The sequence below is a fragment of the Corvus brachyrhynchos genome, unplaced genomic scaffold, assembly GCF_000691975.1.
Source record: "Corvus brachyrhynchos isolate BGI_N302 unplaced genomic scaffold, ASM69197v1 scaffold28, whole genome shotgun sequence".
Taxonomy (NCBI): Eukaryota; Metazoa; Chordata; class Aves; order Passeriformes; family Corvidae; genus Corvus; species Corvus brachyrhynchos.
Window position 1 is genome coordinate 1,171,756 of NW_008246058.1, and position 16,926 is coordinate 1,188,681.

At 39.8% G+C, this 16,926-nt stretch overlaps 1 protein-coding gene across 4 annotated transcripts in view; it reads left to right on the forward strand.

Moving 5' to 3' along the window:
* The first annotated feature begins 989 nt into the window (after positions 1–989).
* Positions 990–16,926, forward strand: part of FAM49B (family with sequence similarity 49 member B) — a 75,510-nt gene continuing 59,573 nt past the window's right edge. For 2 of the 4 annotated variants that reach the window (XM_017746094.1, XM_017746092.1), the window contains exon 1: positions 995–1,065. The gene's annotated coding sequence lies outside the window, so the exon portion shown is untranslated. Of the gene's footprint in view, positions 1,066–16,926 lie in introns of all 4 variants that reach the window. The other 2 variants (XM_017746090.1, XM_017746095.1) reach the window with 2 other exon arrangements.

The window sequence follows — 16,926 nt, forward strand, 5'->3', positions numbered from 1 at the left end:
GCCCTGCCCTGGGCTTCCCCGGCGCTCCGGCGGCTCCTTCTCCCTGTCGCGAGCACGGGGTCTGGTTGGCACCCGGTGCGAGTGCGGGCGGCTCCCCTGGGATGCAGGTAGTGCCGCGGGATGGAGTGACAGTGTTAATGGATAACGGGAGCAGCGGGAGGGGGAGACCTCTTGAAGGGGCATCTGCAGTCTTTCGGAGTGTGGCTGAGCATGCAGCGGGTTAAGCGGAATACAGGGATCGTAGCGTATTTGTCATGGTTAGGGTGTATCCTGCAGGTTTGTGTGCGGCGCTGTGATGCTGGGACTGTAATTCCAGGTGGGGTGAAGGTGAATTTGGAGTCTGTAACAGGAGAGTGTTGTTTCTAACCTATTCATTATATAGCTGATAAAGTCAAATTTTAATTGCATTATAATTTTCTCCCGTGTAATACGAGAATAAGGATGCCTGCAACTTAATTTTGTTTTGTTACTTTTTAATCTGGTGTTATATCTCACTTGGTCGTAAAATATAAGAAGCTTCTTCACAGAAACATTTCAGATACCAAAGAAATCAAGAGACTGTGTGTTACGAAGGTTTTTGAAGTTTTTTTCTTTATCTGTTCCATAGCATCAGCATCCTGGATCCAAATGTCAGCAATAGTGTGACAGCTGTCATGCTACTGTGTTAGTGGAGTCTTACTAACATTTAAATCTGTCATTCTGAGTTTCTGGTAACATAGTATGGAAACACAAGTGTACATTAGCATGAATGTTAATCCTTAAACCAGTAAAACATTTTCTAGATTGATCTGATAATCTGGATTCTTCCTTATTACTGTTTCTAATGGTAAAAATTGCAAAGTCTCTTTTGCTCAAATTCTCTCCCCTCTCATTGGAAGAATCTTCTTTCTTTGTGCTCTGACTACTTGGACTTTAAATACAGCAATTAGTTAATGAGCATTTTCTGTTGTAGGTTGTAGCAGATACAGATGTTGGACAGTAAACAGCCTGAGATTACTGTTGTCAAGGTTGGAACATGGATCCAAACTTAAAAGGTTCTCCCAACAAACTCCTTTGTTCAGCAAGGTGTGTTTTGCAGAATGTACCTTTGGTTCTGTGTGGCAAGCTTAACAGCAAAATCCTAAACCACATGAATAAGATACTGCTGTTACATGAAGTTGGATTGTTTCTTGCCTGGCATACAGAGAGTATTCTATTGTTGAAACAGAAGCTTTGAGTAGGAGAGAAGATAGCTTTTTATCCCAGTCAGACTGTCACATTTGTTACTGCATATATTAGCTGTCTGAGAGCAGGGGCTGTGGAAAGAAGTGATCCCAGGATCTGTTTCAAAATATCCCTGTCAAGAAGTACCACGGTTGTATGAAAGTAAGGAATGAATTTGATCCCATCTGTTATACGACTTCCATTTGTCATCAGGTGCTCTAGATTTTCTTCCTTGTTTGCAGTTTAGCTGGGGCCACCTGAGGGGACAGATTAAAGAAGAGATTGTCTTCTGAAAGTCTCTGCCTCTTCCTGTGAAACTTTCCCTCCCCTGGCTGTGGAAACCTGGTGTCAGCCAGTTCTCTTCTTGCACACAAAACTGTCCTGTCCCTTTATCTGAGTTTTGTGTGAGTCTTAATCTCTTAATAAAAAGAAATGAATCAATTTTTCATTGCGTCTATCAATAGTTATATATATTTGCAAAAGAATTACTTGTTAAATTAATTGAATGCAATAGTTTAAAGACACTTATGTGGGGACCTTAAGGTATCTGTCACCAGATCTCTAACAGCGCTCACTAAACACTTGGAATTAATACTGTAAAGAGACAGAAGGGTGGGGAATATTTGTATTGCAAACTACTGAATTATTGAGTAATACAGTAACAGAAATTGTCTCTGTCATTTGGAAAAGCATATGTAGGGGCCACTTTGGATTTCTGCAGCTGCTGTGGCATGGTAAACATAAATGCAGATTTTTTTCCTCTCACTGTGTATTTTGGAGAATACAGACACACAAACAGCCTGCAGTCCCCTTTTTCTTGTGCCTGCTTGCCAGCTGGGGGCATAGATGGAACCAACACATATCTTGATATAATGGAGACAGGCAAAATTAAAGCTTGTGTGCAAGGAGTTGGATTTGTTTCTTCAGCAGGTTTGTGTGTGGCTGCTGAAGTTCATTTGGTTGGTGGTTTCTCAGAAATGATGGCGCTAGTGTAAGTCAAGGTTGTCACCTTTGCCTGTCCTTCCTAAAGGCTTGTTCTCTTTAATTATACCAAGAGTTTCTGTAGTTGATGTTGATGGGCATGAGTTGAGAATGACTCCTGTTCATTAAGGTAATGTTAACTACCCTGAAGTATATTACAAATCGATTTTATGAGACACGTTCATTGTAAAAATATTTGAAAATGTATCTTCAAAGCTGAAATATTTTGAGTGTTGTCAAATTGCATCTCATGGATTATCAGCTGTCAAGCAAATGTGCTACAGGCAAGGCATGCAGCTCATGTGAATATATGTGCTGAATCCACACAAGGCTTGAATGTCAGTGCCAGCTCCTGTGCTTAGAACCAGGATGCAGAGAGTCATCCTGGTAGTCATTTTGGTCCAACTGAATCCCTCTGGCCTCTCAACATGGCTTCAGAGGCGATTGAGAGTGCAGGGACTGGGGATATGAAGGCAACTATGCTTGGATTGGAAAGAGTTAAGCTCTCGGGACCCTGAGGCATTGGCACTGCTTACTAGCCATGGCACCTGAAATACATGCACCAGTTAGGCAGGGTAAGAATTATTTCAAATAATTTTCCAGCTGTAAATGTTGGCCACTTGTATGTACCATTTGATGTCTTTTCTACTCCCATTCATTTGCGTATATCAAGAGCGCTTTTAAATAAATGGATGGTCCTCTTGCATACTTAAGTTTTCCTTTATTATTAATCTATGGCCATATAAACTTTACTTAGGAGTATCAATATTTTCTTCCTTGGAATCGTGGAAAATTTAGCACCTCTACCCAATGCTGAGAAATCTTCATTTCTCTTCATGTGTACGGAGACAGGGACTTATTTGATTGCCTTTAATTTCAGGATCTTGTATAAAATCACCTCAGTTTCCCCCCATCTGTGATTCAAGAATTTTCTCTTGAGTGCCACAAGTTGGCTGCTGCAGCTGGCAGAGTGTTTCCAACTGTCTAAAATTTGCTGAGAGTAATAGGCTCTTATATAGGCGCTGTTTTACATTTGCAGTTCCAGTGCTTACTGGGGATACGTGTATTGCAATCATGTAAACAGCAGAGCTTAACAGAAACCAGTAACAAACAATGAGCAGTTTTAGAATTGACTAGGTAAAGCTGAAAGTGTTTTTAGTTGCAGCATTTTCTCCTGTGTTCCCCATCCCCTGTGGTTTTAATTGCATTCTGCTTTTTAGAAATGGCATTTTGTTCTCTCTGTCACGTGAAAGCCTGATGTAGAGAGAATAGCTTCACTGTGGAAACAGTGGAACTAGTTACAGGCAAAACATAATTGAAAGGTGCAGGGAAAATAGTGAGTTCTTTGGCCTTTCACTCACGATCATTTGAATTTCAGGATAGTTGTAAGACAGTCATGGTTGTGAGGTAAGGGCTGACCCTGTCCTTCTCAGTCTGTTTGTGTGGGTTATTCAGAATTCAGATCGGTTGTTACAATCTTTGTTGTCTTGTTATTCTGCCCTTTTCATTTACTGTTGCTATTGAATACAGTGATATTGATGAAATGTTCAGTAATTTATTTCTGGTGAACTCTGATGATGTTAATGCTGTTCATGAAATTGATTTGTAAAAGGATTTTTAGTACCAGACTTACTATCTTTGAGTGTTCTTTAGCATTGCTTTTTCAGCACCTAGAAGAAGAATTTTTATGTTTCTAGTACCTGGACAAGTATTGACTAATTTGTGTGTCTTGGGAAAGGCTGTTGTTTCCCTTATTTGCACTAACCTAAAGTTCTGATGCTGCATTTAGGGAATGGTATATGACTGACCAAACCTGCCATTTTTTTTCTACTACATGAAATCATTGGGGGACTGTAGGAAAAATTGGGGACCAAATATCTCTGAAACAAAGAGATTGTACATAAGTACAATATTCAAGTGTTTAAAACTAGTTTTCTCTAATGATGTTTGTATGGGAGGATATATTTTTATTCAATTACTCCCATTCAGTGAAAGTGCTCTATGGTTTGTGGTCTTGATTACTAAGTGCTGGACTGTTTCTCTGGCTTGTATCTACAGCATTTGGGATTCCCAGGTGGTCCCTGTGCAAACAGTGTGACTGGGTCTGGGACAGCTTAGCTTGTGAGATTTGAGTGTGTTCAATTTGGTGTGGCTGTAGCTACAAAAATAGCTTGCCTTGCAAAACAGGCCTTCTGTCTGCCACCCACACCAAAACCTAAAGCTTGATCCTGTAGGCAGTTAATACGTTTTATCTGGGAGGCTGATTCCATCAGCAAATGCTTTACCTGAAATTGGTGTCCACCAGGCAAAAAAAAAATCTTATATTGGTAATCACTTTATATATAAGAAAGTGCAGCAGAACGCTGTCCTAGATATGTTTTTAAAAGCACTTTTTACTTCAGACTACAGGGCTTAAATGTTCCCCAATAGCGGGAGGCTGTTCTGTGAGCAAATTCTGTTTAACTGGCGTAGTTCAAAAGACTCTTAAATTCAGCCATGAGGCAATTCTGGTTCTCCTTCAGTACTAGATGATTAAATTAAATGGAGTGTTAGTGTGAGTAACTTTTTCTGGTGTACTACACAAGGTAATGGACGAGTTCCTAGGAGCCCTAGTTGTAAATTAGGTGACTGGAATGCTCCGTTTCTGTGTCTAGTGGCTGTAGCAGTTGAATACCTTCAAAAGTTAGATCTAATTGCATATTCTTCCAGTCAGGTGTGGCACTGGGTGATGACTTGTTCTCCTTTTTATTATAGCAGTCTTGAGGGTAACATCCTTACGGAAATGGATTTCTTGCCTTTTTGTGTTGCACAACAAAGGTGTTTGTTTCAGTCTCTGATGTACAAATCATTTTGACCCTCTCCTGAATAAAAAAAATGAGAATAAAAAAAAACCAGAAAAAACCAACCAAACAAAAAAAACCCCAAAAAACCAGACACTTTTCTGATTCTAGTACTGTCATTTTGGAAAAAAAAAAAGCTGTGAGAATTTATAAGAAATACATTCATAGCAAGGTTGTTTTTTTTGTTTGTTTTGGCAGTTTTGTTGTTGTTTTTTTTTTTAAAACAAAACCTTCCTGTTTAGTGTCCTTGAAAGTGAAAATTCTCAAGCAAAGTGCATTCTGGGCATGAAAAGCCAGTTCATTTCTTGTTGTATTTGCACCTTTTATGTGCTGAGACATACAGTTACTTGAAACTGTTCCCTTCAAAGGTGGAAGTGAAATATGTAACCACTAGACTTCATGAGGCTCAAAGATAAAATCGCTGACCTTTTATATAAATGAAGATCATACAGACAAGAGAGAGCATTGTGTAAGGATTGCTTATGGAAGCAGTTAATTGATTCGGAGTTTAGATTTCCTGCTTCTGTGTAGAAGCTCTGTGTGGGGAGATGTGGATTTGTCAGCTGAACAGGCAATTGAATTGTAATGATGGTTTTGAATCTTTTGCTATGGCTACTTTGCTTGTTCCCATGTATAACTGACTAAAGTCATGTTCTTCTAAGCACTAAAATAGTAAATGCTTTACCTGTTCTTACCTTTGCATCTCAGAGTTCAGAGCTGAATTAGTTTCTTAGCAGGAGTAACAGAATAGCATAATCTAGTTGATATCTCCAGCCTTGAAGTTCGGAGAGCAATCCTGCAAGAACTTTCAACTAGCCTAACAAAGCCCAAGTTGTTTTCTTATCTCTTCTGAAGTTTCCGGTTTTAGCAGTGTTTGAAGCTGTTATGGGGAAACTCTCCATTATTCTGTGACTCTGGCTTCTTAATAAACATGGGGTAGAATTGTGTCCCGCTGGGAAACTCACTGTAGGTGTGACTGGCAGTAGAGTCTAGTAAATGGCAGTGTAAGAGACTATTGATTAAGATCTAATATTTTGAGTGTGACATAATATTGATGTTAATATCGTGTCAGGTTTTCAAAGGAATTTCAGTCAAATGACTTCAGTAACTGCCAAAAGTGAAGCTTGGAAACAGATGTTGTAATGGGAGTCTTAAAATTTGACAGCTCTTCAAATAACTTTAGTGCATCTCAGCTTTAGAGCAGAGTGTTTTTGCAGGGCTGATGCCTCTTGCTTTGCTTTTCTCCCTGTCCCTAGTCCAGAACGGGCCTCAGTTTGACCCCATTACAGTCCTATGAAAACTCATGCTCTAATAAACATGTATCCAGGCAGGCAGCATGGAAGAAGAAACAGGTTTGGATGGAGAGGATGGCTGAGGTGAGGAAAGATGGCAATTAATTAGGAGAAGGAGCAGCTCACTTTGAGTTGAAAGAAGGGAAGAATATTAATTAGAATCTGGGACTGAGTTAGGCCCAGGTTCATGATAAACTAGCAGAGAGGTTGGGTTGTGAGCTCTTTGGCTGTGTGGAAAGTGTTGGTCAGTACTGAGGAAGTGTGTAGGAGTGATGCTGCCTCTCACCCAGCATCTTGGGGACATCATGGAAAATGAGGACTTGCTGGACAAAGAAAATACGTAAAAGAGAGCTGATGGGCAGGGAACAGTGGACAGGAGGAGTATTTTGTAAAGAAATAGGTCTGTTGGACAAGGAACTTGTGATGGTAAAAGCAGAGTTAGAAAATCTGTAAGGAAGGGACTAAAGTGAAATAAAACAGTTTTGTCCATTGCCAATAGTAGCCAACATGTCTTCACTACTTTAGCTTAATATGTATCTCTGAGCGGTAAAAATTGATGTTGTGAGCAAATGTTTCTGATTCTGGTTGTGTGCTATGTAACCAAGAGGATGAATTGTCTGGGCTCATTTCCTGGTTAAGAGTTTATACTGCTAGGCTACAAAGCAGTGCTCAAAAGTCCAGAAATTGCAGAAAGCAAGGAGCCATGAATGAATACATAATTGGAGACCATTTCTTCCATTAGTTCCTTGCTTCATCCCCCCCCCCAGGTGTCTGGTGCTAGTTTAGCCAACATAGTGCTCAGCAGTATGTCTTCATTGCTTTAGACTTTAATACCATGCTCTTGCTAGATTGCTCCAGAGATAGAGGTAATTTCCTCATGGATAGTCTGGTACTGCTTTCTGTAAAGTTATCTATTATCAGAATGGTCTAGTGAGATGAGGAAGTAGTTTGCTTCCTATTTTACACGAGGAGCAAAGGCACAGAGAAGTTCAGTTAGTTTTGCATGGTTAGAAATGACTGTAACCTGACTCTTTTTAGACTGGTTTACATATTGCAGTCACATCTCCATAGAACTTGCTACTTTTTTCTTGCTCTGATTCCTTTCTAATAATGAATTCTTACTTCACACTTGCTTCTTGTTTTTGTAGTCTCTTTGGGCATGTAGCTGCCCTAATCGAATCGGAGAACCAGGCAGTGCTCCAGGTCTTGCGGGTTGTTGCAGCAGCAGCACATGGCCATTCAAAAGGCAAAGTTGTTTCTACTCTCTTCTTTTGTAACTATGTAGCTTGCTCAGAGAAATGAGGAAGTGTTAATTCCGGCATTGTGTGACTGGAGAACTTGTACTCTGGTGTTAGTAGCTCCTTTAAACATTTGGTATTGATGCGTTCCTTCTCTGTGCAGTATTCACACAGTTTTAGGGCCAAACAGGCACATGTTGTGAAAAGACACCTACTTGGTGTTTAGATGTTATGGAGGAGTTGAAGTGCTGCTGCAGCCTTATTAACAGAATTGTGGGCAATGAATTCCTTTCTCTGCTTTATGGTGAAGGAAGGAGGAATGGGCTGGTTTTTATTTTTCAGGTGGGAGTCTCATAATCGTCCACACTGCTCTGCTTATCTGTTTAATTTGACAGTTCTGTCCTGCTGTCACCACTGGACCTGTAAGCTCTTTCTGTTTTGTAGACCCTTGTGACTCTTGAGTTTCTCTGTTGAAATGAAATTGTATCAACCAACATAAGAAGTATAAAACTGTTGTTTCTTCTGTCAGTAGAAGGAATGGTAAAAAACCTTTTGCTACCCTCTTGGCTTTTTGGTGGTTTGTGTGTGTGTGTGTTTTTAATTTTTTTTCATTTTTATTTTGAATCATGCTCATCACTCAGTTTTTCTTGGAAACTTCCTTTTTAAGAGAAATGCTATGAATTAAGGTTATTCTGGTTAGAAAACTAGTAGTTTAAAACAAACAAACAAACAAAAACAACAAAAAAAGAAAAAGTGTTTATTCCTGGGTAAAGAAAAGACCAGTAGCCTCTATGGGTGGAGCTGTGGTATTTTGCCTTTTCTTACCAGACCTGCTGTATTGCCTTATGTTCAGTTAACATTTGGCTGATCAGCTTTGCAGCTTGGAGGACTAGAAACACTTCTGCTATGGAATAAATTTGGTGGAAACTTGCTTTCTCTTGAAACTGTGGCATTCACTGGTAGCAAATGTCTCTTCAGTCTTAAGGCAGAGATCTTTCTTCCCTGTCAGAGAAGGAAATGATCACGGGAGTGCTTTTGATCTCAAGAGTCAGTCTGGGTTTCTCAGAAGCACAGCTGGCTTCTGATGTGATACTGGGAATGTGACAAACATTGGTGTTCAAACCTGAGGTACTTTCATGTGGAAAAGGACACATAAACAAAATCTTTAAACAATTAGAACCTCAGGTGCTGTGTCTGGCCTTACATAGGCTTTTTGTGTATTTAGTTGTGTGATGTCAGCTCTGCCCACCTTTACCTCTGTGGGTGGATTTATTCAATTTGAGTCTCTTCAGTTCAAGTAGGAATTGTAGTGACACTTTATAAAAGAACACGAACTACAACATGCTGAAGCACAGCTACGTGTGGGTGAGTCAGGAGAGAGCTGGAGTAGCAGCACTAAAAAGAAAAGAAAGTACAGTCATGATAAAACTTTATTTTAGAAGGGGAAAAAAGCAACCAACCCAACAAAAAAAAAAAAAAAAAAAGGCAAATCAAAAGCTCAAACTAGTCCTGTCCTGAAGTACTCTCAAGGTATCAACGGCAGTAAAATATAATCAAAAGTTTTAAAATCAATGAAACCAACCCAAAAAAAAAAAAAAAAAAAAAAAAGGGCAAATCAAAAGCCATCTGTCTCCAGAGGATGGGACATAATAGTGCTATAGTTTGTATCTTGGTTACTCTCCGTGTGTATAGATTTTTGTGTGTGTATAAATCTGTTGTTACAGATGTTGTTATGTACACCCATGTGCTTGGTGTGCCTGTACACTGTGCAGGTAGTCAGCTGGATTGTGTCTCAAGACACTACTCAAGCAGGACAGTTGTATCCAAAGCAAATTCTACATCTGAGCTGATGTAGAATCCACGTATACTTTCAGGAAACTAATATTTTAATTGCTGGCCAAAATACCTCAGTGATTTTTAAGACCCTATTTTGGTATATGAGTGATACAGGCTTTGCTTATGCTCATGTTCCATCTGTTGGGGGCAGGTCCTCCCTGCCAGGGGACAAGCATGCACACACTGCCTCATCAGGGCACTGTGTGTTGCTGACAGTTGTCAGGAAATAAAAAATGCCATGTACAATAAATTCAATTTCTTACAATTGTTGGATTTACAACACTGCCAGGATGATTCAGTAGTGCATAATTTTGTGGTTTTGATGTATATGCAATAGCTTCAGTAAAGGAACTAAAAATCACTTACTGAGTTCCAGTAATTTGTGTTTAGCTTCCACAGTTACATAGCTTTTACTTCCTAAGAGAACATGTCATATTTGGTTTTAGTATTTTGGCATGTTAAAAAAAAAGTTGAAAGTCAGACTTTTTCTTTAAAATGAAGAGCACAATTGTTGTGCCTAGAATTGGTCTGTTTCCTGGTTCTGAATCAGTGTTTGAGAAATAGAGAAAGCACAACAAAAAAACCAACTAAATGCATTTACTTGGTAAAATGTTGTGCTCTGCAAAAGGATTGGTGTTTTGTTTTTGTCATGTGTTGTAAAAAAGCAAAAATTTCATTTCACAGTTCAAGATATTTTTTAAAAACTTAATCATGAGAAAGATAAGCTATTTTATGTTGGTACTTCAGTGTATCTGTTTTCAAGGACAGTGTTCAATCTTATGCTACAACTTTTTGGAAGTCTAGAGACAGAAAAAAATTGAAGCCAGTGAGTGAAAGCTGTGTTAGATATGTCTGAGCAGTCATCATAGCCCTTTATAAATACCCTAATTCTTTGAAGTGCTTGTGCTTATGTGTAGTTTTTTGCTTGATTTAGAGCTGGTTTATTTAAGGTATTCTTTTTACCCTTTGCCTTAGGCAGTCCCAGAGTATGAATTTCTGCACTTCATCTGCTGCCCTTCACTGAAGGAGGGCACCTTGTAAAAGTATTTTCTCTCTTATCAGGTGGTTATTTTGTGTAACATCATCTCTCCCTTACTGCTGTCAGCTGTGCTCTGCTTTGTAAATTGCTGAGGCTGCTGTTACAGGACTGGCCCATAGCGGAAATGTGGAGGCTGTGTCCTGCATGCAGTGCTGTAATAGAAGTAACTGGAAGGTGGGGTTCATGCTCTTGTTTTACATCTGCTCAGATAGCTTCACTCTCACTGCTCTGTCCTTCCTTATCTTTTATTTAGCACTTGTGTAAAAAGCTCTTCTTGCTTGTCCTTCAGGAAATATCTGACATAGATAGCATTCTTTGTGTTTTCTTTTGCTCTTACCAGCCATACTTTTCTCTGCTTTATGCTTCCCCCTGAATGCTCCTAAACCAGAAAGTTTAGAGTAACTAAAAGGAGCTATTGGTAGAGTTTGAGTAGTACAGTAGTACAGTACTGCTTCTTTCACTTAGCATCATTAATATTTGTAATCATCTCTGCAAAGTTGAGGCTAGAACTGCCCGAAAAGGAAGTTGTTTGAATTTTGTCTTTCAACTTTCCTTTTTCTTCATAGAATCATAGAATTATTTGGGTTGGAAGGGACCTTAGAGATCACCTAGTGGCAGGCCCCCTTCTCCTGATGGAGGAGGTTCAGGGGTTCTGGAAGTGTGCTCCTTGTAGCCTGTTTATCAGTTTTGAATGCAGGGCCAGTCAGGCCAGGAGTTCAGAGAGGCTTGTTTTGAACTGTGCTTTGGAATTGGGGAAGGCTTGTTGAATAGGACATGGCTTCCTTTCTTTCTCTTTTCTTTCTTCCTATTTATGCTGTTTCTCACGGTTTCTCAGTACTTGTAATTGGGGCGGACTGTAGTTGTCTGGTTTGCATATCTGACAAATACTCCTTTTGGATCTGAGTAAAGTTTACTGTGCAGAAGCAAACTTTTCTTCTTTGTGAAGAGCCGTGAGACACTACTCTTTTCCAAAACAGTGCTTCCAGGGGAAAAAAAAAAATCATCTTTCTTTTGCAGTGAAACTGATCTTCAAAGTCAGTACTTCAAACTTTCCTAGTATCATTTGAGAAGAACTAAATTCAGCATCTATTACCTGTGATTTTACAATAGAATACATTTATGCATTTTTTAGTTATATGGGAGTAATTCTGAAAATCTGGTTTGGCTTTTGTAGTTTTTCTTGGACAAGTTTGAAAAAGGTAATATTCTTTTCTTAGACAGGTGGGGTCAATATCCTCCCCCCTCCAAATTTTGTAAGTTGCTTATGAAAAGAAGCCTTTAGGGGAAGTTTGTCTCTGACACAGTAGCTGTGTCCTCAGTCCGGAAACTTAGTGATTAGTTCCTCCTTTGCATACAGCACCTTGCCTATAGTGCCAAGTAGTTGACTCTCTGTACCTTACAAAATGAGACTGATTTAATCTTTAAATACAAATAGTATGGTCATGGTTTTTAAACATGCTGCACTGTTGTTTTAATAGCTAGCTAGACTTCAAAGAAATTATTTTGGAAAACACTTGTGAAAGGTACAGCTCCAGAACTACCCCATCTTAATGAGACTTGCACCTCTTACTATTGACTTACATGTATTTTATCTAAACCTGTGTTTATAGAAAACTGCAGCACGTATAAAGATTGAAACAGTAATATCAGTACCTTTGACTTACCGAGAGTAGAAAGGATGGAAGTGTATTTTCTAGTCTATTTGCCTGCTAATAGGGGATCAGTTCAGCTTATCATGTTTATAAGAAAATGATTGTTTTTGCGTTTGTCTCATGGCCCAGCTTCTGACTCACTGGAAGGTTTGGATAGAAATGCATCTTCTATTGCATAATACTTGCAAGCATACTATTTATAATACATCAGTGTAAAATATATTGATATTAATATTGGTATTAAACACGCGATACGAAATACTCTGGGCTATGCAAATAATTATTTCAGAATTCAATAGGTGGGCTATGCAGCAGAAACAACTGTACCAGCTGATCTATTATTTCCTTTTTTTTGTTGAGTGAGATGCTCTAGTCCCAATTGCTTAATTGTTCTGGTCATACAGGTGTGCAGGGTAGGTGATTTGCAAAGGTCCATCTGTTCCAGTGTGATGAAACGAACTGTAATTGTATATTGCATAAATAGAAGTAGTCGTCTAAAGCTTGGACTTACTTGATTTAACAGTTATGCTTGCCCCAGCCTGTGTACTGGTTGGGCCACACAAAACAGGCTTGTGAAACTGGTCCAGACTTCAAACAAACAGCTTGTGGGCTTGTAGTAGTTTTAACTAGTGAACTCACCCATGTTAGCCCAGTGGTGTTGCTGTTGGTAGAACAGAGGAAGTAAGGCAAGAACTGTTTCATCTCTGGCAGTCATGGCTTAAAATATTTAAAGTGCTAGAGAGACCAAAGGACATAAATACAGATCTTAATTTTATACTTTTGAACCTGCTGTGTAGAAAGGCTTTGTCTTATAGCTAGCTGAACTTTCTGTTTTCTGCCATGTGATGGTGGTTGGGTTTGGGTATTTTTTTTATATGCAGTAAATAGAGTAATTTGTATTCCAAATGAGGAATTTGTCTGTATTATTCACTCATAAATACTAACGCCTTTTATTTATCTTGGAAATCCTTTGACGAAGTTGTCTGGCTGTGAAGAGCATCAGGTTTTGCTTCTAACAAGAAAAAAGGTGTGCAGTTCTCTTGTCTGACACAGCAGAAGATGAGCCAAAGAATTGAACTGTGGCCTTTGGCAGTTCTGTATCTTCCCCTGAATGCAAGGCTTTTCTGTTAAAGGGTGGGTTTTTTGTTTCTACCGTGGTTTGTTAGCATTCTAAAAGGAGACCTAAGGATGTGACTCAACCTTGCAGAAGGAAGGAAATATGAAATGTAGGCTACTCTCCTGTCTCCTGTTCTGAACTTACAGCAGACCTTTGCAGAGGGCTCTGTATTGTTGCTAAATAAGTGTAGAACTGCTGTACTCTGCATGACAGGGGAAGCACGGCACTGTGAGTATTCTGGCTTTATGGAAAAGACACTGCATTTAATGACATCTTGCATGTCAGTAAAACAAAAGTAACCTACACCCTCATTTTAATAGTTTCAGTCCAAAGGAGTATCAAATCCCATGGTTTTAGGTTGTGTGAACAAAATGCTCTGTATCCTTGTTGTGAGAGGGGAGTTTAAGGTGGTGGATTCAGGTTTGCTGACATTGGTGTGCAAACAGGAGAAGTGTGGATAGGAGGATGATAGTACTGCTGGTTCTCCATTTTTATAGATACTTGAATCATTTTGTCACTTAAGAGGTCTGAATACGATTATTCTTGTCATCTGTTGTTCCAAAAAAAATTTGTATTCAATACAAATTTAGAAGCCGAAGTGGCAATCATAAATATTAAACTTCTTGGTTTATGGTAATCTTCTTTGTTTAAAAATAGTGTGCTAGCTAAGGAGCAGAAGTTGTCTTTATTCCACTTTTTATAAAATAGGCCATAGTCCCAGGATAGATATCTTCTTCATGGCATTACTCTAACTGGTTTTGTTTTTCCCTGGCTTGGGGATGGACAGTGTGCTGAAGTACAGTTTTATAATAAGTAAAAAAAGCAAGAAGAAACCCAAACAAAGTCCAAAAAACCAACACAAATCACAACTGGTGGTACCTCTGAGCCAGGGGAGAGACTTGCACAGCCATACAAGCAGTTTCTCATGGCAGCTGAGGCGAGTGGCAATTCCCAGTACTTTGGTAGTAGGAACAAAAAGGTGCGTCTGAGATCTGGTTGATTGCTGATCCAGGACTTCTGCACTATAACCTCGCTCTTGGTCTGTTGTGCTCCAATTTGAGCTATAGGGTGAGTGAAAAAGGGGAGACCTTCAGGAAAGTAGAGATGGAAGGAGAACTGGTGGCAGAAGGTGGACTTTGTTAAAGCTGCAGTCTTGTGGGCTTAGTATTTGATTAATGATCTGTTCAGGTGCCACCTAAAAGAGTACAGTCATCCAGGGCTTTAGGAATAGATTAAAGAAACTCCATGAAGCTTCTGCAGATCAGCCTTGTTCTAAGAAAGGTTGAAGAGTCCAGATGAACCAAACAAAACCCCACCACACCATCACTGCCTTTTTCTGCTTGTTTGCAGAGATTGAGTCTGCATGGATTTCAGTAAATGGTTGACCTAGTTTGTTGGCTAGCAAACTAATATACATGTCTGCTTTCTGTAAAAGCTGGTCATAGATCAAGGTAATGTGTAAGGTGATTGGATATCTTAGAATGTCTATTTAGTTCACTAAGCTAAATACCTTAGGCCTTGATTTTAAGGAAATTGAAAGGCAATGTGATAAAGGTATATTAAATAAATGATATAGCACAGGCTGACAGAATGGCTGAGGAACTTATGGCAATATCTGTAAAATAAATGAGGCTCTTTTTTCTCCCTCCCCTCACACAGAACTTAATTGCACTGTGGCACTTGCTGTCACTATTGGTTGGAGAGGCTGAAGATGTTCATATCCAATGTGCAGAGGTAACCTGTAGTTCAGGCAGTCTCTGCATTACCTCTGAAGTGGTCCCGAGGATATTTCCTTAAATACCTGCTGTTGGACTAGGTAAACACTTGGTGTGAATCATTTTGGCTGTTTATACACTGCAAAAAACATCCATTTGCATTTAATATATGTGAGTGTAATGGGTAATAAATTGTCTGTGTTCAGTGTCAAGGTCCTTTAACGTTTAAAGAGGAAATTCAGGGCTTTTCTTTGTCTTTGGATTTTAGCAAGTATAGAGACAAAGAAAGGCTATTCCATGAAAAAAAGCTTCTGTTACAATGAGGATGTTCAGCTTTAAGTAATGCTTGAGTTTATAACTTCTGTAAAAATAGGAGCATGTCTGTACTTATTCTTTTATCACTGCTGAAAATCAATGTGTTTAGAGTTAGTGATAGTGCTGGTTGTGATACTGATTGTGAGATTTTTTTGACACCGAAGAATAGAGTGAGAGAAGCCAATCACCTTTTTTTTATTAAAGGCCACTAGATACAAAATCCTGTACCTTGAGAGCTGTTTCTGAAGTAGTCCTAAGTCAGGATCTTGTGTCATTCCTGTGGCAGTTTTCTTTATAAAAGATGCTGAATGATTATTCACATACCACTATTCAGGGTGGAAGGTGATTTTCTAAAGCTGCTGGTGTCAGGCTCTAATCAAACCCCCCATCACCTGCATACTGGCATCAATCAACTTGTTTGCATTTCTGCTCTGCAAAACCAAATTCTGTGACTGGGTTAAGCTTCAGTTGGAGTCTTTTTTGCTACTGTGTACAGCAGGAGAAACAGGTTAACCTGCTCGATGGAAAAGCAACAAGTTCTCTCTCTTTTGTTTGTTTGAGGCTAACAGTGCTAAAAGTGGGGGGAGAGAAGGGCAGGAAGAAAATACTTGTTGATTAACAGCTACGGTAATTTTCAAACAGAGCTGTACTTACCCTGTTAGACAGTCTTGTTTAGTATGGAATTGTACAACTCTGTAAAGGTGGGGCTGTATTTATTGGGTGGTTACATTTTCATGCCAGTAGTTTTCTTCATTTTATGAGAGTGCTATAAAAACTGTGTTGTTGATAGTGGTCTGCATGAAACAGAACTTGGTGGGTTTTGCTGCTTGAAAGTGGGACTTTTCTGCTAGCAGATGTAGTTCAGGGTTTTTAGTTATAGTGATTCCTGTTTGTATTTAAAATATTGTGTAAACTGACTTTTTGTAGCTATTTTGGTGGCTTTGCTTTTTTTCAGAAGTTAATAGCCTACGTGTGGTTTAGCATGCTACAAGAAAAAATGAAGAGTAAAGGTATAGCAAGAACTTATATAATATAACACAACCAACTTCCCACTATACTACAGCTTCCTACCCACCTCCAGCCCCCCAAACTCCACTGTATCACTGCAGTGGGTTTAATTCCCCCACCCTAGTGCTGACTGAGGGAGCCCTGCACTTCCTGGGTGGATTTAGAGAGGTGTTTTATGCTTCCCCCCCCCCCTTCTCCAGCCTGCCATGCTGGGTCAGTGACAAGGCTGTCTGCATCCCATCACAGCTCCTGGGGTCCTGTCCTGTCCTTGAGGCTCAGGTCAGTGTTGGAGGTCTCAGGGATGCTGTAGTCAGCAGTGAGCAGTTCTGGGCAGTGAGAGCAAGCTAGTGCTGTAGTGGGAGATGCCTCTGCCAGTGCCAGTCCCGTGAGGATGTTTCTTGGACCATCCTAGCTGACCAAGAAGCAATCCAGTACACCTCATCAGGCAGTGGAAGGTCTCCTGCTGGGTTCCCAATAGCTTGGATGTGGTGGGCAGCACAGTGTCCGAGGATCTTGCTGCCAAGAGCAGTATGAGGTTCAACAGTGACAAGTGCAAGGTCTGTAACCTGGGTCCAGACAAGCGCTGGTATCAATGCAGGTTGGGGGATGAAGAGGTTCAGAGCAGCCCTGAGGTGAAAGACCTGAGGGCTGCATCCCCAACAGCAGGGCCAGCTTTCTGCCCCTTTACTC